The following is a 25661-nucleotide window of genomic DNA, read 5'->3' on the forward strand; positions in this document are numbered from 1 at the left end:
AAATGCTTTTCAAATGATTTCTGACCTGGTTATGTTACAGCAGGGTGATTCAAACCTGCTGTCAATACAGAGGGAAGGAAAGAAAAATGCCAGCTATTCTGCAGCTGTCCGGCTGGAATCCTGGAGGAACTGCTCTCATGACATCTCTGATGCACAGAGACAAGCCAACCTCCAGAGCAGGAGTTAAAGCAAATAAACCTGAAGGATATCGATTTGGGAGAAGACTCTTAAAATAGCAGCCAGGAATGCAAGGGTTCCCTTGGACAACTCAGATTACAGGCTCTGTCCCTGCCTTCAATAAAACTATGCACTAAAAGTGTCAGTTTCATCGAGTTTCCCTCCAAGATGCCAATACATTTTCAGCTCTCAGAAGCCAGTCTGGAAGCAAACAAGCTGGGTGAACAAATGTAAAAGTGATGCTCCTTGGAGGGGTGGGCAGGGTACCGAGAAAACTAAGACATGGTCTGGGTTCCGAGGAAACAACCCCAGAGTTAGAAAGAGACACACCCACGGGGCCTTGTTCCCAAGGGTGAGAATTTCCAGCTAAACTAATGAGATGGTCTTCGTGAAGATGGGCGTTGAAACTCTCCAGGAGCTCCTGTCATAGCTCAGTTAACAAACCCGACTAGTATCCGTGAGGATGCAGGTTCAATCCCTGGCCTCTCTCAGTGGGTGAAGGATCCGGTGTTGGAGTTCCTGTCGTGGCGCAGTGGTTAATGAATCCGACTAGGAACCATGAGGACGCAGGTTAGATCCTTGGCCTTGCTCAGTGGGTTAAGGATCTGGTGTTGCCATGAGCTGTGGTGTAGGTCGCAGACGTGGCTCGGATCCCACATTGCTATGGCTGTGGTGTAGGATGGCAACTAAGCTCTGACTTGACCCCTAGCCTGGCAACCTCCATGTCCTGCAGTTGCAGCCCTAAAGAGACAAAATAAATAAATAAATAATAAAATAAACTCTTCGGAAAGGGAACCCTCCTACACCATTGGTGGGAATGTAAATTGATGCAGCCACCATGGAAAACAGCATGAAGGTTTCTTAAAAACCTAAAAATAGAGCTACCATATAGTCCAGCAATTCCACCCCTGGGGCTATATTGGGAAAAGACAAAAACTCTAATTTGAAAAGTTGCATGGACCCCAATATTCACAGCAGCCCTATTTATAATAACCAAGACAGGGAAGCAACCCAAGTGTCCAGCAAGAGATGAATGAATGAAGATGATGTGGTGTATGTATACAATGGAATATTAACCATTAAATCTCAAAGAATTAAATCTCACCATTGACAGCAACAGGGATGGACTGAGAGAATATCTACTAAGTCAGTCAGAGAAAGACAAATATTATACAATATCACTTATATGTGGAATCTAAAAAATGACACAAATAAACTTTTTTTTTTTTTTTTAAACAGCAACACCTGCAGCATATGGATGTCCAGGGCTAGGGATCAAATCAGAGCTACAATTTCAGGCCACAGCCACAGCTACAGCCACAGCAACACCGGATCTGAGCTGCATGTATGACCTAGGCCACACCTCTTGGCAAGGCCAGATCCATAACCCACTGAGCGAGGCCGGGGATCAAACCTGTGTCCTCAGGGACACTATGTGGGGTTCTTAACCTGCTGAGCCACAAAGGGAACCCCTAAATAAACTTCTTTACAAAACAGAAACAGACTCACAGGCATAGAAAATAAACTTACTGTTACCAAAGGTGAAAGTGGGGAGGGGGGGAGGATAAATTAGAAATATGGGATTAATAGATCCTATAAATTAAGTAACAAGGTCCTACTATATATCGCAGGGAACTATATTCAATATTTTATAATAACCAATAATGGAAGAGAATCTGAAAATATACATGAATATAAATGAATCACTTTGTTATCAACCTGAAACTAACACAATATTGTAAATCAACGATACTTCAAAAAAGCAAATAAAAGTAAAATGGACCTGTAAGACACAGTAATTCATTTAATGAAAGTCTCTTCCATGTCAGGTTACAGGAACACACAAATCAACAGTGACCAATCCCATGGGGTGGATAAGTAGTATTCTAATACTACATTCAGGCATTCCCAGCATGGCTCAGCAGAAATAAATCTGACTAGTATCCATGAGGATGCAGGTTTGATTCCTGGGCTTGCTCAGTGGGTTAAGGATCCAGTGTTGCCATGAGCTGTGGTGTAGGTCACAGATGCAACTTGCATCCTGAGTTGCTGTGGCCGTGGTGAAGTCTGGCAGCTATAGCTCCGATGAACCCTTACCCTGGGACCTCCATATGTGGCCCTAAAAAGACAAAAAAAAAAAAAAACCAAAAAACCAAAAAACTACATTCTAACACATTTTTTGTTTCATTTAACATTTTAGTAGTCAGCAGTACAGACATTAAAATCAAATGTGTTAAGTGGAATATAAAGATTTGCTCCAAGCTGTGGGTGTTTGAAAGTAGAACAGCCTTTTTCAAGAAATACAGAAATGTTTGAAAATCACCTTTTTTTTGCAAGCAAAGAAGCCAAAGTGTCCCTGAGTCCAGATATAAATTCCACTTCTACTTTTTCTATTTCAAAAACATGGTCCAAGCTCATCCTGCTTTCGATAAAGCAAGAGATAAAGTTAACGAGATAACTACTACCAAACATAGACATTTTGCTTAGAAATTAGAATGTAAGCACCAAAAGAAGTTACTTGGTTAAGATCTTTTTTCTTTTTTTTTTGTCTTTTGTCTTTTTAGGGCTGCACCGGCAGCATATGCAGGTTCCCAGGCTGGGGGATCTAATTGGAGCTGTTGCTGCCAGCCTATGCCACAGCCACAAGCAATGCCAGATCCGAGCCAAGTCTGAGACCTACACCATAGCTCAGGGCAATGCCAGATTCTTAACCCACTGAACGAGGTCAGGGATCAAACCTGCAACTTCATGGTTCCTAGTAGGATTCATTCCCGCTGCACCACAACAGGAACTCTGAGATCTCCCCCCCCCTTTTCTTTTTAGGGCCTCACCTGCAGCACATGGAAGTTCCCAGGCTAGGGGTCAATTGGAGCTGCAACTGCCAGCCTACATCACAACCATAGCAATGTGGGATCCAAGCCACATCTGCGGCTTATACCACAGTTTGCAGCAATACCAGATCCTTACCCACTGAGCAAGGCCAGGGATTGAACCCATATCTTCATGGATACTAGCCAGGTTCTTAACCCACTGAGCTACAATGGGAACTCCAGCTGAGATCCAACTGAGCAGAAATTCAACAGTGGAATCCCTGCAATCATTGTCTCACTCATCACCATCACCACAGCCATCGCCAAAGCCATCGCGTGTGTTCACAGACATTAAAAGTTACTGGGATTTATTTACCTGGCTCAGGACTTAATTGATGGTGACACAGCATAGTCAGGTCCCTGGTGTTTATAAATAAATCTATCACTGGATCATGGCAGTTGCTCATCAGAGAAGGGAGGGGATACAGAGACCAGGGAGGAACAGTCTAGAAACAACAGTGCAGCCTTGGGGCAGGGTCCTGGTTCTTCCTCAAGGAATACACACAGTTCTTCTGCACAACGAAAACCCCCCCAGCACATGAAAACTAGAGAGGACTACCAGAACTAGTCCTGGGGCCACTGAACACCAACTCTGAAGAAGAATGAAAGCTTGGATCTATCCTCATCCTTAGCTGTGGCCCATTTTTTTTCACTACAAAACTATGAAACTACCTTCTATTCTCTCCCAAAGGAGTGCACAGTCTTTAGGGCATTAGCCTGCTGTGGCCTCCTTTGCCTGGCAAAGCAATAAAGCTATTTTTTTTTCCTCCTTGGCCCAAAACTCTATCTCCCTGCTTCTATTCAGCACTGGTGGACAGAGGCCGAGTTTAGGCAGCATAGGTACATTAGGTCATTAAAAGGATTCTAGTACTGGAGTTCCTGTTGTGGCTCAGCATCTGAGGACTCGACATTGTCTCTGAGGATGCAGGTTCGATCCCTGGCTTCACCCAGTGCGTTAAGGATCTGGCATTGTTGCCAGCTGGGCATAGGCCTCAGTTTCGGCTCCAATTCGATCCCTGGCCCAGGAACTTCCATATGCGGCAAGTGTGGCCATCGAAAAGAAAAAAAAAAAAGATTCTAATACTAATTCCAGTGTGTGCGTACGTGTGTGTGTGCACACATGCTCACATGCAAAGAAAATTGCACACACCTCAGCAATTTTCTGTCACCAGCTGGGTGTCTGTCCTACGATTCAACTCAATTCGGACACGATCTACCTGGAGATAAAGTCAGATCCCACAGATCTGGGTTCAGTCCCACAAGAGTGCCTCCCACCTACACCATCATCAGATGTCACAACCCTATGTTTCTGGCTGACCAGCTACAGCCTGAAGCTTCCCATGACCCCCGCCGTGGATTTGACTACTTTGCTACAGCAGCTCATAGAACTCAGAGAAACATTTTACTTACTAGTTCAATGCTTTATTATAAAAGGATATAACTCAGGAAGAGCCGGATGGAAGAGACACTTCAGGGCAAAGAAGGGAAAAGGACCAGGAGCTTCCAGGACCTCCATCCTCCCCACGTCTCCCATCATGGTCACCAACCCGGAAGCTATGCAATCCCTGTCCTGCAGTGTTTTTATGGAGGCTTCATTACAGAGACATGATTGATGAGATCCTTGGCCACTGGTGCCTGCACTCAACCTCCAGTCCCTCTCCCCATTCCCAGAGGTCAACTTTCAGTCCCACCCTCTAATCATGTGGTTGGTTCCACTGGCCACCAGTTCCCATTCTGAGGTGTGGCCCAAAGTCACCTCATTAACATAACAAAAGACACCTTTCTGTCTTTCTGCACTTAGGAAATTCCTAGGGGTTTTTTGTTTGTTTGTTTGTTTTTGCCTTTTTGGGCAGCTAGGGCATAGGGAGGTTCCCAGGCTAGGGGTCGAATCAAAGCTACAGCTGTTGGCCTACACCACAGCCACAGCCACGCCAGGTCTGATCTGCATCTGCAACCTACACCACAGCTCACGGCCATGACGGATCCGTAACCCACTGAGCGAGGCCAGAGATTGAACCTGCAACCTCATGGTTCCTAGTCAAATCCGTTTCCACCACGCCACGATGGGAACTCCAGGGAATTCCTAGGGTTTTAGGAGCTCTGTGCCAAAAATGGGGACTAAAGACCAAATAAATATTTCTTACTACAAATCACAATGCCACAGTCACTCCCTGTCCAAGGCCACTTTGGAATCACCCAAGAATTCTCAACAGAAAACGACTGGCCAAAACACTAAACAGATTCAGGAAACCTGGGTCCTAATCCCATTTCAGCCACTGCCTGTTCTTTCACACAGATTTACTGAACAGGAGGCATGCTCCCCACCTGCACAGAACACAGTCCAGTACAGATTTGCCGAGTAGAATTGAGAAGGTCCCTTTGCCTGCTTCAGACAGATACACACCAAAAGCCCTCAATTTTTGTTCCCTTGACCCCTCCCATGTTCTCTCACACCACCCACCCCCTCATTTCCCATTTCCCACCCCCTCATCTTTGGACACGCTGTTCCCTCAGCCTAGAATATGCTCCTTCTCCTGGGTAGTTAATTCACCACTCATTTGCTGGTTTGGGTTGTAGCTGTACCTCCAGGAATTTGTGCAGTGCCTGACACAAAAGGGGGCTCCATGATTAGTGAGTTTAGTCAAAGCCAGCTTGTATGAGAGTATGATGGAGAAAAGCAAAATAACCAGCTTTGAAATCAGGCAGATCTGGGACATTTGACTGTGGTGCAGCAGGTTAAGGATCTGGCTTTGCTGCAGCTGTGGCGCAGGCCTTAACTGTGGTGGGGGTTCCATCCATGGCCCTGGGAACTTCCACATCAGATGCAACCAAAAAAAAAAAAAAAGAGAGAGAGAGAGAGAGAAATCACGCAGATCCTAGTTCAAGTCTCCACGCTGGCCCTTGCCAGCTGTGTGATGTAGGCAACTTATTTCACTACTCTGAGCCTCAGTGTCTGCATCGGTGAAACGGATCAGATACTCCTGATGTGCCCGGGTTGTGGTGTGGCGTGAGGGATTAAATGAGGCTGCTCTGCAAAGTATCTAAAACACCTCCAGGCAGGTAAGAATACCTGAACAACCAGCGGCTACGTGACTATTATCTTCATGACTGTTGTTACTACTTTTTCTGTTAGCCGTCCACCACCTCCCCCACATTAAAAGCAGCCCCACCGTTATTTAGAAGGCAGGCCTTTGCAACTGCTGCATGCTGACACTCAGGCTTTGGGACAGCAAGGAAGAGGAGGAGGAGAATGACAATGACTTCCCCTAATATCATTGATTCTGAACACTTTGACAGGCCTGTTTTACAAAAGCCCCCATGAGAAGTGGGAGAAGAAAAAGACCAGTGCAAGCCTGCGCCTGAAGCATGTGCTTCCCAGAAACCCCACAGGATCCCCTAACCACAAACCACGGAAAACTGCAGGACATTTTAAAACCAGGAATCCCTTTCTGGGCCCCCTCCTGGCCCAGGACTCTTTGCTCACCAAGGGTATGGAAACCTGTTTCTGTGCATTAGATCGAATGACAACTCAAAGGGACAATCTGTTTTTATCTGGATCAAAGGCAAAAAAGATAAATATCTCAGCCATTACTTAAAATTCCTAGACCAGCACCACAGGGAAGGGACAGAGCAGGGCGCCTTAAAGCTCTGCTCACTGCCTGGGGCTCTCTGGGAACTGAGGCAGCTTCTGGAATTGGGTTCCTAGAAGAAGGGGGCTCACTCTCTATCCCAGAGACCAGCCCATTGGAACCGGATTAAGGTTTGATAGATGCAGGAAAAGGAGAGCAGAGAATTCTCTTCTGTGTTACTCTTGTAGCAAAGGGAATGCTCCTATTTGATTGAGGGTAAACTGAAGCCCTGGGAAATGGGAGGCGCTGAACCACAAACACCACTGAGTGGGAGCAGAGCCGAGGACACAGCAGCTATTTGAATATGGCCTGAGAGGAGCCATTTTTTCAAACCACTTTATTGAGACATAATTCATGATTATAATTTTCACCCATTTCAAGTGAATAAATCACTGGTTTTAATATACTTAGGAAGTTGTGTAACTATCACCGCAACTTCATTTTTAAACATGTCACAGTGAAGAGAAACTCTGAAGCTCTTAGCAGTCACTCCTCCCACCGTCCTCCATGTCCCCACCCCCACCCCTAGCCCCTGCAGCCACAAATCTACTATCTCTTCCTATAGATTTGCCTGCTCTGGACATTTCACATAAGTGGAACACAGCATTTGGTCCTTTGTGACTAGGAGGCCTTTTTTTGTGGTTGCAACCACAGCATGTGGAAGTTCCTGGACCAGGGATTGAACCTGCACTGCAGTAGCAGCCTGCACCACAGCTGTGGCAATACCAGATGCTTAACCCACTGTGCCTCACGGGAACTTCCTAAGAAGCCATTTTTAAACAACAGAATTTAGCGGCAGACCCTCTTCCCCCTGGAACTATGATCCAGAGATGCACTAATACTGTTGCCACCTGCTACATGTGGCCATTTAAATTAATTAATGTTCAATACATTAAAACTTCAACAAATAAATAAATAAAGGGAGTTCCCATCATGGCTCAGTTGTTAATGAATCTGACTAGGAACCATGAGGTTGAGGGTTCAATTCCTGGCCTTGCTCAGTGGGTTAAGGATCCGGCGTTGCCATGAGCTGTGGTGTAGGTCGCAGATGCAGCCCGGATCCTGTGTTGCTGTGGCTCTGGTGTAGGCTGGCAGCTGCAGCTCTGATTAGATGCCTAGCCTGGGAACCTCCACATGCCGCGGGAGCGGCCCTAGAAACAGCAAAAAGACCGAAGGAAAAAAACGAAAAGTCCCTCCTTCTCACCAGCCACATTCAAGTGCTCAGAAGCCCCATGGACTTAGTTGCTATTGTATCAGACAGCACAGGTATGCAATACTACCATCACTGCAGAAAGTTCTACTGGATTCTGCTGGCCCAGGGGATACAGAGGCATTTGCTAATTAACTACAAACTCACTCTCTCTGCAATGGCTGCTCCTCCTGATGCTGAAAAGTTACTTTTGGAAGATCCCCTGTGGCTCAGCAGTAACAAACCCAACCAGTATCCGTGAAGATGTGGGTTCCATCCCTGGCCTTGATCAGTGGGCTAAGGATCCGGCATTGCCATGAGTTGTGGTGTAGGTTGCAGACGTGGCTTGGATCCTGAGTGGCTGTGGCTGTGGCTGTGGCGTAGGCCAGCAGCTGTAGCTCTGATGTGACTCCTAGCCTGGGAACTTCCATATGCTCCTGGTGCGGCTTTAAAAAAAAAAAGAAGAAGAAAGAAAGAAAGAAAAAGAAAAGTCACTTTTTCAGATGCAGAGTCAAAGTGAGAAAGAGCTCAGGGGAGGGGGAGAGAAAGGGGGAGGGGGGAGGAAGGAGGGAGGGAGCTGTGGGCCAGAGGAGCCAACCTCCACCTCCCATCCTTCCCACCCCCACCTCCACGTCATGCTGGGTGCCCAGGGAGCTGCCCGAGCCAGGCCCCAGACCTGAAAAGCTCTCTGTTTAGTTAAGTTCATCCAAAAGTCAGATACGCCAAAGCCTTTGGAAGCACTTCAAGGAATCCAGCTTCTACCTCAGCCGTTTGATGATTTCTGAAGCGTTTCATGCCAGAAGGTGATCTGAGGGACTCCTTAATGAGAGTGAACAGTCCTGATCAGCTTCCGGCCAGCTTGGCTACTCTGGTTGCCAAGATGTGACAACTAAGACTGACAGACACCCCGAGGCCAGCATCGTGGCACCTTGGTAGGCTCAGGCAGAAAGGAGCCTAGGCTCTGGTTCCACCCCTTTCCTTGGACCGCTCACTAGTTCAGCTACAGCATCTTTCCCCTTATCGTCCCAAGATGCTTCAGTCACTGGCTCCCATGAGCAGAGAGGCAGGTTATTTCAAACTATGGTTTTGGATATATTAAGATGACCAGAGAGCCCAGACTGAAGGATGATGGACACACAAAAGGAAAAATAGAATCATAGTCAGAAAAAAATCCTTACCAACCAAGGGGCCTTTGTTCCAAAACACTGTGCAAAAATCATCCATCGTGACCTTTTAAAGTTATTTTAGGGAAATGTCATTAAGTTGAGTAATGTCCTTTTATTTAAAACCCTGCTGAAGGATATATCTTCTTTCTTCTCTAGGAGGCAATTTATGAAAGAAAGAAAGACAAGAGGGAAAGAAGGAAGGAAGGAAGGAAGGAAAACCCTAAGGCATGTTTCTTCCAATATGCTTGCTTGTTTCAAACAATACACTTTTTTTTTTTTGTCTTTTTGCCTTTTCTGGGGCTGCTCCCAGGGCATATGGAGGTTCCCAGGCTAGGGGTCTAATGGGAGCTGTAGCTGCCGGCCTACACCAGAGCCACAGCAACGCGGGATCTGAGCCACATCTGCGACCTACACCAGAACTCACAGCAACCCCAGATCCTTAACCCACTGAGCGAGGCCAGGGATCGAACCCACAACCTCACAGTTCCTAGTCAGATTAGTTAACCACTGAGCCACAACGGGAACTCCTCAATCAATACTCTTATCTTGAATTCCCCTCCCCCAATGAGTGGCAGTGGGGATTTCAAGAATCAATAAGTTACATTTATAAGATAATCAGGAGCAAAAGAGAACCAGGTGGATATTTACCAAGCTATGATGAGAGTTCATTTGTTAATAAGCTGTTCTTTCAGGAAGGGCACTCTATGTCTCTTGGTCCCTTGGTTTTCAAGAACATCCTTCACCATGTAGAGGTAGAGAAGCAGGAAGAATGGTTCCATGGGTGCTTTAGACTTTTGATCCTGAGCAACAGACCATGTGTGGAGAACTGGCTCTCTGGGGTTCTGAGTTCAGCTGCTGTGGTTACCTGCTCCCTTCAGTCATTTCTGACTTTGAACATTCATGAATTCACGCATTCAACAAACATTATATCCATAATGCGGGGTGTTCCCCCACCCCCATGTTTCATCTCATGTAACTTTGCCGTTGGTGCTATTCCCATTTCCATTTTATTTTTTTTAATTTAATTAATTAATTTATTTATTTATTATTATATTATTATTATTTTTTGGCCTTTTGCCTTTTCTAGGACCGCTCCCGCGGCATATGGAGGTTCCCAGGCTAGGCGTCGAATCGGAGCTGTAGCCACCGGCCTACGCCAGAGCCACAGCCAGGAGAGATTCAAGCCGCATCTGCAACCTACACCACAGCTCACAGCAACGCCGGATCCTTAACCCACTAAGCAAGGCCAGGGATCAAACCCGCAACCTTATGGTTCCTAGTCGGATTCGTTAACCACTGTGCCACGACGGGAACTCCTTCCCATTTCCATTTTAGAGCTGAGGAAATGCAAGTTCAGAGATGCCACAGAAGCCATCACAAAGCCATCAAGTGGAGTTGCTGGGACCAGATGTCTTGGGGTCCTGTACCCCAGGCTGGTATTCAGATCAACTTGTGCCAGTTGGTTTGGAAAAGAGACAGCAGAAGAGCAAGGGGATCTGAAGATGAAAGAGCCCAGAGGCCCGAGAACAGGCTTAGGCAGAAGCCAGACCTGTTTTTGCAGGCTGCTACTTTCACAGGTAGCTCCTACCTTGACCAAAGGGTGTCTCAGAAAGAAGCAGGGCTTGAACTCCTGCAATGAATGGCCTTGTGTCTGCTGGTCAGAGAGCACTTCCGTGGGACTAAATAACTAGGGATGCTTTAAGCCACTCTCCCCACTGAGAACTCTCAGAGCTTTATGCCCCCAGCTTGCCCTTAATGAGCTCAGAGTATTCTCATTTTCATAAGATTGCAGTGCGAAGAGAATGTTACCTCAACAAGTGACATCGGGTGTGTGTGTGTGTGTGTGTGTGTGTGTGTGTGTGTGTGTGTGTGTGTGTGTGTTGGGCCCAACTTATATAGTGTGGTAAATTGATTGCAAAAACAGCCTTCAGTCTCTACCCGCCTTTGGATCATGCATGCTTTGCAAATGTGACTTTTCAGTACCCCCTCAATAGGGAGAATGCATTTCCCACCCTCATGCATCTGGGCAGGCTGTGTGGCTTGCTTTGGCCAAAAGAAAGAAGTAGAAGAGAACTGATGTCACTTCAGAGATTAGGCCTTAAAGGGCCTTGCACACATAAACCCTGTCTCAGAACTTGTCCACCATCATGAGAACAGCCTGGACTAGGCTGCTGGAAGACAGAAGACCAGGCAGAGAAAGCTGGTTTGTCTCAGCCGAGCCCAGTGTTAACCAGCCAGCATCCCTCATGCCGCAACCCCCAGATGGCCTCAGATGCAAGCCCTACCAGGATCACCAGAGCCTGGCACTCCTCACCAGAGCTGTCCCATTCATTTGTACCCTTGTGAGAAATAAACAGCTATTATTTGAAACCAGAACTTTTAGGGCCTGGGGAGATAGGAGTCCAAAAAGTCAGAACCTAAGTCCAGAAAAGGGTTTGCTCCCACAAGTTTTACTATTATTTATTACCACATAAGCAGTAACAGGTGGAAGATGCTCCAGCATAAATAGTCACCATTTCTGATTGAAGGGTTTGAGTGGCTCAGAACTTGGCTAAAAGAGCAAAAGCTTGGAGTCAGGTGATTTGGGTTAGAATCCTCCACCCAGCACAGGACCTGGAAAAGTCACTCTGCCCCCTACAGGTACTCACTGGTATTGACCAGAGGAACTGAATATGAGGCGAAGTAATCCTGGCTCCCAAGGAGGTTTATTATCCAAGGGCCAGCGCCTCATTCAATCATGAACCACAGGATGGAATGAGACTCTGGTGCACAGATCTTTACAAACAGGGCTCAGATTCTCTCCTATAAGGTGGTCTCTCTTCCTGGCTTTCCGTAATGAACGCTGCCCCCTACAGCACATAGGTGAAATCGACTTTAAAAAATAATTCACCTGCCTGAAGATACCTGCATGTGGCTCTTCTCAGGAGAGGGCAAGGAAGTGAGTCCAAGTGTTAAGTGGCTGAACCTAGGCATGAGGTACTTCTCACTCAGTGGCATGGTTACTTCCATGTGGCAGGGGCCCTTACCTGTCTGTGGCCTCTATCTGATAGCCTCAGAGCATGGGTCTGGCAAGTTCCAGACACCTCATCTGACGTTAAGGAAGAAATCTTCCCCAAGTATATGAATGGAGTAAAAGAATACATCACAAACTGCACAGAAACTGTTACCTGCATGAAATGCAACTTCTGTTCAGAAATGAAACCTAGAGGGTAAGCAGCATTGTCAAGATTAGCGTGCACTTTTGGGAGTTCCTGTCATGGCTCAGGGGAAACAAATCTAACTGGCATCATGAGGATGCAGGTTCGATCCCTGGCCTCGCTCAGTGGGTTAAAGATCCGGCATTGCTGTGAGCTGTAGGTCGCAGATCCTGAGCTGCTGTGGCTGTGGTGTAGTCTGGCAGCTACAGCTCTGATTTGACCCCTAGCCTGGGAACCTCCATTTGCCATGGGCATGGCCCTAAAAAGCAATGGCAACAGCAAAAAGAAAAGAGTGCACTCTTCGAATGAATGAAGACCTTCAAAGATGGGGCTTCATCCAAAGATGGGGCTTTAGGACTCCAACCAACTGTGGGGGTATATGCGTCATGACCAGCCTTTTGAGGAGCTACCAAAGTCACCCTAACTTTACTCTTTGCCTGGGATAATCAAATCCTATATTTTCAAGGGAACTTAGAAGAGAATATCTATTCTAATCTACCTTCTAATGTAAGAAAACCCCCCTCTGGCAACCTTGGTAAGTGATGATCCAGCCTCTGCATCTGTTTCTCTGGGGGTCAGGGAACCCCATACCCCAAGGGAGCAGATTCAACTGTAAGAAGACAAATGTGAAAAAGTCCTCCCCCCCCCTTTTTTTTTTGGCCTTTTAGGGCCGAACCCATGACATATGGAGGTTCCCAGGCTAGGTGTCTAATTGGAGCTACAGCTGCCAGCCTACACCACAGCCACAGCAGCACCAGATCCAAGCTGCATCTGTGACCTATACCACAGCTCATGGCCATGCCAGATCCTTAACCCACTGACTGAGGCCAGCGATCAAGCCTGCAGCCTCATGGTTCTTAGTTGGATTCATTTCCGCTGTGCCACAACGGTTTCTCCCTTTTTCTCTTTTTACTTCTTTTTAAATATACGAAGCCAAACTTTGCCTCGTGATTTTTTCGTTCTACCCTCTGTGGCTGGAGGGAGGAAAAAAAGCTGGCCCAAGATACAGACTTCCATTTCTAAAAGGAAATTGGTCCCTCTCCATAAAACTGTTTCCTAAAACATCTTTTGTTTCCAACCTTTGGGCGGAAGAATGGATATTCTGAGCAAAATGGACCTCTCCCAACTATCTGGGCCTCACCCTCACCCTGACGAGGTTCTACCTAATCCAGATAATTTTGTTCATCCTTCCTTTATGGCAAGTAAATGACTACTCAGCCTAATAAGAAGGGAGAGACTCATTTACATCCAGACCGTATCATCTGGTTAGAATTACCCGCCTCTTAAAAAGAGTGCTACATCTAGCATAACTTTTCTTGCAGTGACAACTAGTGCCTTCAAGGATCCTTATCCTTAGGATTAATCCCAATTCTTGAATCCACCAGCTGCTGGCCCGCTGAAGGGGGAGAGTGGACAGCCTTGCGAAGACTGATTTTCCATCTGAGCCACTCTCAGTTTCTCGCCTCTGGAGAGAAAGCTTTTCCATGAACCTTATAACGTCCCTGATAATGGTTTTATTCAGTCCACATACACTTTCCCAAATTGTGGAGACAAATGTGGGAAGGCTCTGCCTGGAGTCATTATCCCCCGAGAGTGCCCTGAGACGGCCAGGTTGCAAATCCAGGCTCTCCTCAGTTACAATACAAAACCTGGGCAGTAGGGGGCAGCAGAGACTCACCATCCTGGACTGTTTTAAGCAAAGGTGCGTTATTACAGGTCACTAATCCCCTGACTCCATTTCACTTTTCACAAAATTGCTGTGATTCTCCCATCTGAAAGAGGCAGAGGGAACATCAGCCTTCTTGACCTTTGCTCTTATGAGAGACTTAGGCTGGGCAGCTGATTTTTTCCTTTTTTTTTGGTCTTTGTCTTTGTCTTTTTAAGGCCACACCCACGGCATTCGGCATACGGAGGTTCCCAGGCTACGGGTCTAATGGGAGCTACAGCTGCCAGCCTACACCACAGCCACAGCAATACCAGATCCGAGCCGCATCTTCGATCTACACCACAGCTCACAGGAACACCGGATCCTTAACCCACTGAGTGAGGCCAGGGATCAAACCCGAATTCTCATGAATACTAGTCGGGTTCATTACCACCGAGCCACAGTGGGAACTCCTGGGTGGCTGATTGTCATCAGCAGCTTGTATCTGCAGAATCTCCACAAAGTTCAGGAAGGCTTGGCAATCACATGCATCAGCAAGGCTGCCCCTAAGAAATGATGTCAGGAGCTCCCAGGACACTAAGAATGTGTGTAAACTGCCCACCCGTCCCTCCGCATACACCACTCTGCAACACAACATTTATCTCCATGGCGTGACACTGGCAGATGGTCCATGCCTCACTCTCACCACAATGTAGATGGATTGTGATCATTATCTTGGAGACAAATATTCTCAATGTGACCCCTTACCTGACATCCTCGTTGGAAGGCGGTTCCCTGACACATGGGCTCTGGGTTGTTGCCCTAATAAAATGCACAGGCTCCCAGGCTCGCAGAAGGCAAGCTGCAGCTGAGATACAGACATTTCATCTGCTGGGTTATGTAAGACCGACGATGCTATGTTCTCATCAGAGAGGCAGCCACACACGGCTGGACAAGAAGCTTCTCACTGTGTGTGTGCAGCTACATGAGCCGCCGCGTTTTACTGGGCATGGGCTCTCCCTTGTTTTAACCAGCATGCTGTCCTTGTACTTTGCATTGTGAATATGGGCCACCTGTGCTCATAGAAAAGTCAATCTCATTTATCCCCACATGTATTTATCTTCTCATGCTAAGAAATGTTGTCAAATACCTAACTTGGAGAAGAAAAGAAAAATTTTTAAAGACTCTAAATGAGCAACTAAACTAAGCTCTGACTACAGATGACACCTGGATAAAAATGACTAAGGGAGCCCCGAGAAACATAAATGCTTTCCCCTCCCAATGATCCTTGAAATGAAATTGAACTTGTGTACGTGTGATGCTTTCCACATTGCAGGTGGAAGCAAAGGCAATGCTGAGATTGATCACCTGAAGATCAGATCAATGTCAATCAACTATTCACTGTCAGTTTCTGACACAAGACTAATCAAATAGATATTTCATCTTCCTAAATGATTTTTCTCTCTTCTTCTTGACTCATTCATCCTTTTACAAAGCCAGGTTTACTGTATTTTTGAGAAAGGACAGAGAGCAGAGCATGGCTCTGCAATACCTCCTTCTTTAGAGAAAAGCAAACGTGGTTCTATCCATCTTTTTCTTCCCCAGGAAAAAGGATGGCTTTCGCATTAAAGGTTACTAGCTTCACACATCAGAGCAACAGGGCTTTTCTGAATTATAGTCGATCAGGAAAATGGCTCCCAAAGGTGGCCAGAGGGACCACACCAGACATGAGTCCTTTCATCTTTACGCCGGCCTTTAATGCTAGAGGTTAAGCGAGGCTGGGGCACGGGCAGGAAAGCGCATCACACAGGCTCCTCTCTGGGCAGCTCTACCACTGCTCAGCCCTCCTCCAACAGGAGTGTGCTCTTTTGCTCATGAAGTGACACCAAGCTCTTCAAGTTTGGGGAGAGAAAGAGCTAGAGGATGACTCGCCAGTCAGGGAAAGGGTGAGCTGACTTCCCTGTCGGGCCACCTCCTTGCACTGTACTCCTTGCTATGGTATCTAGACCCCATGGGGACACTATTTTTCATATTTCCATCCTAAGCATGGGATCCAAATTCATTTCTTTATCACCTGTTGGCGCATTTGAAACAAGGTAGCATTGAGTATTTTTTTACTTTTTCTTTTTTCTAACATTGAGTACTTTTTTACTTTTTCTTTTTTCTAACATTGAGTACTTTTTTCTTTTCTTTTTTTTTAAGGATTTTTATCTTTTCCATCATAGCTGGCTTACAGTGTTCTGTCAGTTTTCTACTGTACAGCAAGGTGACCCAGTCACACATACATGTATACATGCTTTTTCTCACATTATCATGCTCCATCATGAGTGACTAGATAATATAGTTTCCAGTGCTATACAACAGTTTTTTTTTTCTTTTCTAGCCTTGAGTGCTTTTTAAAAAACTTAAAATTAGAATGTCATTAGAGATTAATGAGGCAATAGCAAAAAACCAAGAAACCAAAAAAAACCTTTGCAGGACTTCCCATCATGGCTCAGTGGTAACAACCCGACTAGTATCCATGAAGATGCAGGTTTGATCCCTGGCCTCGCTCAGTGGGTTAAGAATCTGGCATTGTCGTGGCTATGGTGTAGGCTGGCAGCTGTAGCTCCTGATTTGATCCCAGCCTGGGAACTTCCATATGCCACAGGTGCGGCCCTAAAAAGACAAAAACAAAAATAAAAACAAACCAAAAAATCCCTAGGCAAGTAGTAAGTCTACCCAGTATAAGTTCCTGACTCAGAATAAATTAAATACATGTACCATGAAATGAATGTACATGCCAGTTTGAACAGCTTCCCACATGGTGAGCTCCTACCACACACCAGGCATTAGTTTGGGTGTCTTACCTTGTTTATCTATCTTCATTCCCTGTAACAACACCGTACAAAGCAGTTGCTGAGAGTTAAAGGCAGGGGCCCTTCAAAGGTAATTAAGAAGCCCTCCCGGGACAGCAGCGTTGTAAGAGCGACAAGGGTATAAAATGTAGACTTCCAGATCCTAACTCGGACATCTGAATTAGAAAGACTACGTTTGTAAAACTTGGGGATTTCTGTTTTTGGCATTTCTCTTAAGGGATGCTGGTATAGATGGCCCTTCCATCATACCTTGAGAAACAGCAGCCCAGAGTCTCGAATTCACCGTCTGCCCAGACCATGGGACTTGAGCCATGTGCTTCAGACCCAACAAAGAGCTCCCAGCTGAGAGCTGCCCCCTCTGCAATCGCACAGGGGCCATTTGCATATGCTGTGTCCTAATGGAAAAACGGTACTGCGGAGGCATTATTTTGGAGAGAGGTGTCATATGTCTTAGGACTTTTCATCTCTTCAATTAGACAACGTCGATAATTTATTTAGAACACAAGGGAACCAGGATGTAAAATGCAAATAAGAAAAATGAAATGTGGCTTCACTGTAGGAGGCATAACCTCTACCCACCCACCTGTGAAAGGGCGCCATTAACAGACAACAAACCAACTGACGACACAATATTTAGAAAGATCAGAACACAGCAATTGTTTCAAGCTATGCACATGACATCCAATACACTCCAGCCATCAGGAAAGAAGTCATACACATCACTGAAATGTCTTCAACCAAGAGAGGCGACAAGGACAGAAAATCCCAATTGAGCTCTAAAAAAAATGAAAAACACTTCACATCTGACTTGCTCCTGTGGTTAGGGCTAGAACAGCCTGTTGCTGCTTCATAGATAAAGTGAATCTCTGAGCAGTGAGGTGACTTGCTCTTGGGAAAGGATTAACAAAACCTCTTCCCCTTCTGCATGGGAATCTGACCTTGAGTTAACCTTCTATCTCTGTTCCCCTGGAAACTTGATAAAGGGAGAATGTCAACTGTTACTAAGCAACACTACTCCTGATAAAAATGACCCGGGATAGTTCTACTGCATCTGGATTGGCCAGAGCTGTAAATGAAGTATTAACACCTGCTTGGGGCCGATCCTCATTTGGGGCTCCTGTGAGTTGCTGTGACTCTCCAGATCAGGCTCGAGCCTAGTGGGGACCACAGAGGTTATGCATACGGAGCTGTTATGAGAGATGCTGGCTTCCTTTTAAGCCAGAGAGACTCCTGCACCTGCCCTGTGTGTGTCTTGTTCCCTCACACCTGAGCTGTCACCTGAGGTGGGAGGGGGGGAGCGACAGCCCCTGAATGCTGCAGGGACGGCCGTCTACACCGCTGTGAGGACCACTCTGATGGAACAGAAGAGCCCACGCTGCCTTGCCGACAACCTGCCACTCCTGTCTGTGTCCCATGGCCCCTCGGAGTGGAGTGGTGCCAGATGTGGCCAGTGATGTGCTGTGATCTGAGCATGAGCCCTGGTGAGCAGTGCACTTGACCAAAGCCACACTCTGGGAAGGTGACAGGGCCAGAACTCAAACTCAGTTGGCTGCTTTCAAAGTAAAACATTTTCTCTTGAATTGCAGGGCCCAAACCTCTTCTCCTGAGATAACTGTATTCTGGCCCAAGAGACCAGTGTAACTGGTGTAGACACTTGCCAGACAGTCTTCTGCCCTCCAGTGCCATGTGAGGTCCCTACGCTTGGAAGCATCTAATCCATCTTTCCTGCCCACCTCAACAGCTGGTCTCTTGGTTCACACAGTTTCGTTCCTAGATGATCCCCCAGAGACTTCTTTCATTGCAATGACATCCTGGTTCAAACCTCTGGGAAGGATTTTGAAGCCCTCAGACAATTGCAGCATCTGACGGGAGTCACGGGGATTGCACCACCGATTCCCAAACAGAGGGGACGATCACCCATGAGCACTGACAGGTACCCAAGCGCTCCCTCTGGCTGGGCTGACAGCTCTGGAATGGCAGTGGTCCCCTGATGACCAAGGGAGGGTCAGTGGAATGATATTGCTGTAGCTTCCCCTTTAGAGTCCGCCCCCGCCCAACCCCCACCACGGGACATGGGGTTACGAACACAGTGAGTCCAGCAGGTGTCCCTACAGATGGACGCTGGGCAGAAGAGCGGATGACTCATTCTTTCCCAACTTCCCCTTCCTTTTCTCTCAGTGAAAATCTTGAGATGGAAACTGGGGTGCATGATACCCCCTCTCTGAAGCCCTCCCCAAGTGTCCCTGTTAGGCAGACCTTTCTCCTAACAACGTCGAGCACAGTTCTATAGGACAAGGGACACTACCCCTCCCCCGAGGCTGTCCCCACCCAAGCCTCACTGCCACTACAACCAGCCCAACGCTGGGCACCTGTGGCGACAGAATGAACAAAGGCCGGACACGACATGAAACCGGGGCACCGCAACCCCATTCTCTTCTGCATGACTTGGACCATTGAATCAATTCCATCTGGTCTCAACTGTAATGTTAGATCAGCCTCTTGACTAACGGGAGAACACAGCAGCTTCTTCATGCTTACATCTCCCAATCACTAAATCTGATAAAGAACTTGCTTCCCCAACCACAAAGTGACAAGTTTATAGAGATTCTAAACTGATGGCTCTGATGTTACTTAGACATGGCATCATGCTGAAAGCTGTAAAACTCTGTCTCCAGCCACGTCTGGCTCTCCTCCTCTGCCCATGACAGGCAGGCGTGAACGAAGAGGAAGAAAGAGACCCAGAGAAAGAAGACTCGAGGAAGGAACCTGCTCCCGAAAGCGCTGATGGAGCTCATGTGAGGCAAGGCCAAACAGCCAGTGAGAACTGAAGGATCCATTCCTACTGCACAGGGGCCCGGGGACAGAGGACGTTTGGCTCCCTTTATAGAAGGGGAAACTGAGGTCTGGAGAAGTTAAGAGTCTTTTTTTCTTTTTCTTTTTGCTTTTTAGGGCCACACCCATGGCATAGGGAAGTTCCCAGGCTAGGGGTCAGATCACAGCTGTAGCCACTTGCCCACGCCACAGCCACAGCAATGCCAGATCTGAGTGGCATCTGTGACCTACACCACAGTTCATGGCAACACCAGATCCCCAACCCACTGAGTGAAGCAGGAGAACCTGCATCCTCATGGATACTAGCTGGGTTAATGACTACTGAGCCACAAAGGGAACTCCCAGGGTAAGTGTCTTGAGGGAGGTCATACCAGGTGGTAGCATGCTGGACCTCAGACCCCGGTGCTTTTGTACTGTGCCAAGGTCACTGGTGGTGACCCTCAGCAAGGTGTCAATAACGTGGTCCATTTGGAGCACATGATCTTGTTATTTCAGCTTCCTAAATGAATCTGCTTCATTTCTAAAACAGTATCTTTTGCCCAAGAGAAAGAAAATAAAAGTGTCAAGTGTTGACAGAGACTAGCCCTCTCATACACGGCGGAGGGGAATTATAAATAGGGATAATCTTTGGGGAGCAAAATTGGGCACTGTTATAACAACATAAAAAAATGCTAGGATCGAACAAAAAAAAAAACGGTAAGATGTGCACACATCCTTCATTGCAGCAACTGCACTGAAATGGTTGCCTACATGCAACAAAGCTACAGATGTTAACCTCTGTGCTATTTATAATATCAAAAAATTAGAGGCAACTTAAATGAAAGTGGTTAAAAATATTAAATTCCGGAGTTCTGGTTGTAGGTCAGTGGTAATGAACCCAACTGGTATCCATGAGGATGCGAGTTCAATCCCTGACCCCGCTCAGGGCAGTGGGTTAATGATCCAGTGTTCCTATGGCTGTGGTGTAGGCCGGCAGCTATAGCTCTAATTCGACCCCTAGCCTGGGAACCTCCATATGCCACAGGTGCAGCCCTAAAAAGACCATACACACATACACGTGTAAATTCATTCCATGGAATACTATGCAACTCTTTTTTTTGGGGGGGGGCCATACCCGCAGCATATGGAGGTCACCAGGCTAGGGGTTGAATCACAGCTGCAGCCACAGGCCTGTACCACAGCCACAGCAACGCCAGATCTGAGTCGTGTTTGTGACCTACCCCATAGCTCACGATAATGCCAGGTCCTTAACCCACTGAGTGAGCCCAGGGATCAAACCCACATCCTCATGGACACTAGTCAGGTTTGTTACTGCTGAGCCACAACGGGAACTCTTTTATGAAGAGAGAATGAAGGACCTATAAAAAAAGGCTGTCCATGATTTGTTGATTTTGTTTATAAGACTTAAAATGTCATATACGTGTGAGAGAGTGTGTGTATATGTGTAAGGCTCTTCTAAAAATTAAATTCTTACTAATAAGGCACTTCGGATAATTAATGGCAAAAAGTAAACACTACTCCTTTTCAAACCGTGGCAATATATGCATAAAAATATAGAAGAATGTAAACTAAGTAGTAAACAGTGGCTTTATCTGGGAGGTGGGATTCGATAGAGTTCTTTTCCTTTTAATGCATTTGTGTTGTCTTAACATTTCTATATAATGAATTTTGTAGTGAAACTAGAGGAAAGATGTCCATAAAATGAAGAAAGCCCTCTTATTCAAAAAGAACATCCTCCAAATGCAGAGAATGCCGTCGAGGAATACCAAACATTCCATATTTGTAGGATGGACTATTAAATACTTTAGAAATGTGTTAGATTTCTGGCCGCATTAACCTAGTCAAGGGATGTAAGTGGGGGAACAGAAGGAAGAAAAAACAGAGAATGTCACAAATGTTGAAAACGACAGCTATTTCCTCTCCCCTGAAAATCTCTGAGTCTGGCCTGGAGCCCTAGAGGCACTTGGAGCCAGCAGAGGGAATGAAGGACCCTGGGCTTCCCGGCCACCCCACATCCCACAGGCCAGGCCTCTGCCTGATGGTTGCCCCCAAGAGTGTGAAGCCAAAGGCAGACCTAGACCATGATGGTGAGAATGATCCCACACACAACTAAGCAGGTTTTGCTAAAGGTTGAGGATGTGCAGGCTTTCTTCCAAACCTGCAAAACCTGAAACCTGAATCTGCAGAAAAACTAATAGGTCATGTTGTCATCCAGGACATTTCTGGGTTTTGCGTATCTGCTATGGACTCATGGGAAGAGCTAAGGAATTGTGAGTCCTCCGTTTTTTTTCAATATGAAGGAACACCTGTTACTCTTCTGCTTTATTACATCTCAGGTGACAGATCTGGATGATCAGAATTAAATTCCGTGAGGATGACAAAAGGGGACTCGCTTCCTTGGACATGATTTTAAGAGGCATGTTTAGTATTTGCCCACAAAGTATAAGGTACTCTGGGGTTTTTGAAAAGCTGCCTGTTACCATTTCCGTTCATTCGCCTTAATCCTTTTTAAAAATTGGGACTAAGTGCTGAAATGTTGTTGTCCTTTATGGACAGCATAATGAATTCCTCACTGAACTTCCTGATGTGATTAGATTGAATGCTAGGAGCAGAATTCCCGGGTCAAGGGGTCATCACGTGGAAAAGCTTATGAACGGGTTCACCTGAGAATGAAATGCCAGAACACAAGGCTGTCAGGGTCTGACCAACTCACAATGCAGTTTCAAGGAAGGACAAGTCGAGAGAGTCTATCACGGAGCTGACCTCATCTAAAAGCAGTCCACACCTCAACTACAGCAGCAACCATACCCAACTCCAATTCACCTGCTCCCGAGAGCCTCTCACCCAGATTCTTCCAGGTAGAGGATGGTATCTTACTCACCAAGCACCTGTTGCGGCTTATACACAGCTAGCTGGTTGAGCTATTTCTGTCCCCCCCCCCACAAAGTATATCTTCCATGTAAGACACCTACCTCAATCTGCAACCAAAGTCAGATTCAAGGGAGAACACAGAGACCATGAAGAAAGGAAGAGGAAATACGAAAGGCTCTGTAGATAGGCATTCCCTTGTAGCTCAGTGGTAATGAACCCAACTAGTATCCATGAGAATGCAGGTTTGATCCCTGGCCTCGCTCAGTGGGTTAAGGATCTAGTGTTGCCGTGAGCTGTGGTGTAGGTCACAGATGCAGTTCGGATCCCGCATTGCTGTGGCTATGGAATTGGCAGCTGTGGCTCCAATTCCACCTCTAGCCTGGGAACCTCCATATGTCACACATGCAGCCCTAATAAAAAAGAAAAAAAAAAAAAAGACTCTGAAGGTAAAATCACAGGGCCCCTTCACCTCAGGATGGTGGAAAAAGTATCAGTAAAAGAATACCCTACCCAGGCCTGTCCCAACCCTGCTTTGCGTCAGCTGCCCGGGACAGGAGAGGGATGAGAGAAGCACCACCCATGCCTGGAACAATGTCAGTTATTTTTACCACTGCAAATCCATGCGGGGTTTTGAGGGAGCCACAGCCCACAAAACATTCCCCCACATACTCCCTCATTTGAGAGGGACAGGACAGAGCCAGCATGCAAATCTGGGCATCGGATCCAGATGTGAATTCCAGCACTCAATCACCACGGAGGGCAAGTTATTCAATCTCATTTAGCCTCATTTCCTTTATCTGTAATATTGGGTGAATATTTATCTCACTGAATGTGAGGATCAAGTAACAATCAATGCCCTGGCAAATACTCTGTGCTCAACAAGTGAGTACCATTTCCCTTCCTGTGGACATTGAAGTCTTCCCCTCAGGCAACACCTCTCTTAGAATTCACAGCCACTGTCCTCCAGGAGGCCTCCTGGCTCTCTTGTCTGCTTGGGACCCATGGGACAACCCCTGCCCAGGACGGAGGCAGAGTGGTGGGAAGCCCCTGGCTGGGCTGCCTGGTGACCCTGCGTCTGTGGCGGGCTCTGAGACACAGGTCTGGCTCCCAACCCTGCTCCCTCTCACATCTGTTCCATCCCTGGGGAGCCTGTTCTTTATTCACTCAGTCTTTTGGGCACTGGTCTCCGAGCCATCCTTCAGCCTTGTTAATGTCTACTCTCCCCAAAGGACCAGGGCCAAGGGCAGGCCAGCCAGCAGTGGGCTCTGCACAGGCTTCCCTAACATGCTCCCCTTCTCTTTCAATCGGCACATCTCACACCAGCTCTCAGTGGGCAAGGATTCTAGCATTTGTACAGTATCTCTTGTGATTCTGACACCAAGCCAGGTGCCTGGGTTGGGTTCTGACTCCACCTCTCCCTGCCTGTGGTGTGATCTGAGCCAGTACTTCACCGCTTTAGATTCATGGGGATAACAACAAAACTGTTTGGGGGAATTCAATGAGGCACACAGCTGATACTCAACAAAATTTAGCTCTTTTATAAATATTACACAGAGGATATATAGAAATGAGTTGGGAAAGCTCTGATAGGACACGCATATAATGGTCTATACTGGTACCCTTCAGGGAGAATTTTTATTTGACATAAACTTGTCCCAATTGGCAAGCATATATTATTTTACTTATTTACCTTTTAAAAGGGCCGCACCCATGGCATATAGAGGTTCCCAGGCTAGGGGTGGAATTGGAGCTGTAGCCGCCAGCTTACCCCACAGCCACGGCAATGCAGGATCCGAGCTGCATCTGCAACCTACCTGCAGCTCATGGCAACTTTGCTTAAGCTGGATTCTTAACCTAGCGAGGTCAGAGAGTGAACCGGCAGCCTCATGGATACTAGTCTGGTTTGTTACCACTGAGCTGCAACAGTAACTCCACATATTCTTATTTTTGTAATTTGTTATTTTTTTAGGCCTATACCTGTGGCAGGCTATTATTTTTGTATTAAACACACTTTTAAAAAAGAACAGGAGTTCCTGCTGCGGTGCAATGGGATGGGCGGCATCTCTGGAGCACAGGGACACAGGTTTGATCCCTGGCCCAGCACAGTGACTTGAGGATCCTGCGTTGCCACAGCTGCAGCACAGGTCAACCCTGTAGCTTGGATCTGATCCCTGGCCTGAGAAGTCCAAATGCTGTGGGGTGGCCCAAACAGAAAAACATAAATAAATAAATAATAAAAAGAACACACTTGGGTATAGTGACGAAAAGGAAAGGAGGAGGGGGGAAGGGAAGGGAGGGAGGAAAAAGAGAGGAGGAGAAGAAGAAGAAGAAGAAGAAGAAGGAGAATAAAAATGGTTTGCTCGAGGCAGAAGCCAAAGGCTGGATCAGAGATGGGAGCAGTAGAGACATTCTGCTTGTAGCTTCAGTGCTGCTTGCAGAACTCCTGACATGTCTTGTGTGAGAGAGCTTCTGCCGCATACATGTCAGCCCTCCATAGCCTTCCTCCGGTATTCCAGGTAGGGCTAGGGTGGGGGGAAGCCCAGCACCACTGGATCAAACTATTCAGGGCTGGAGGGGTGGGTTGGGCAGGTTCTGATCTCGTTCAGGGTGGGAAGACCACCCAGTCCCCTGGAAGCAGGAAGCAGCTCTCCTGGGTCCCAGGGGGAGGAGAGGGGTACCTCCAGGACAAGCCCTAGGAAGCGTCCACACTGCCAGGCAGAAGGTGCATCCAAGACATCTGGGCAAGACCCCTGAAGAAGTCTAGACCCCATGTTGCCTGGGAGGAATAATGAGGGGCTCTGCCTGTTACTGAAGAGTCTTCTGAGCACTCTCAAACTCCTCTATTTCTCCAATGTCTCATGAGACACAGACCTCAGCAAGCAAAGCTTTTACTACCTATGCGCAAGAGTCCGCACAGGGCTACCTACCTCTTTCCCCCAAGCTCAAAGCTCAGTACTATGCAAAGTAAAAAAAAAAACATCGTATCTTTTTTTGCTAAGAGTTACATCATCAGAAGGTCAAGAAGAATGCTGCCTACTCCTTATGTGAAGCCAAGATATGCATTGAGCCAACCCACGTGTCTGACTGTTTCAAAGGGTGAAAAGCCCCTTGTTCCTAACTCCCTGCACCTCACTTCTGATGGGTAAAAACCTTATCAGCTCACAAAATGCACACCCAGGAAGCTTCATTTCTAGAAAACCACCTACAGTTCAGAGCATGTTCTATGA

At 46.8% G+C, this 25661-nt stretch overlaps 1 protein-coding gene across 1 annotated transcript in view; it reads right to left on the reverse strand.

Annotated features, from left to right (window-relative positions):
• NAV2 (neuron navigator 2) overlaps nt 1-25661 on the reverse strand; it is a 365905-nt gene that overhangs the window by 210725 nt on the left and 129519 nt on the right. The window lies entirely within an intron of this gene.

This window comes from Phacochoerus africanus, chromosome 4 (genome assembly GCF_016906955.1).
Source record: "Phacochoerus africanus isolate WHEZ1 chromosome 4, ROS_Pafr_v1, whole genome shotgun sequence".
NCBI lineage: Eukaryota > Metazoa > Chordata > Mammalia > Artiodactyla > Suidae > Phacochoerus > Phacochoerus africanus.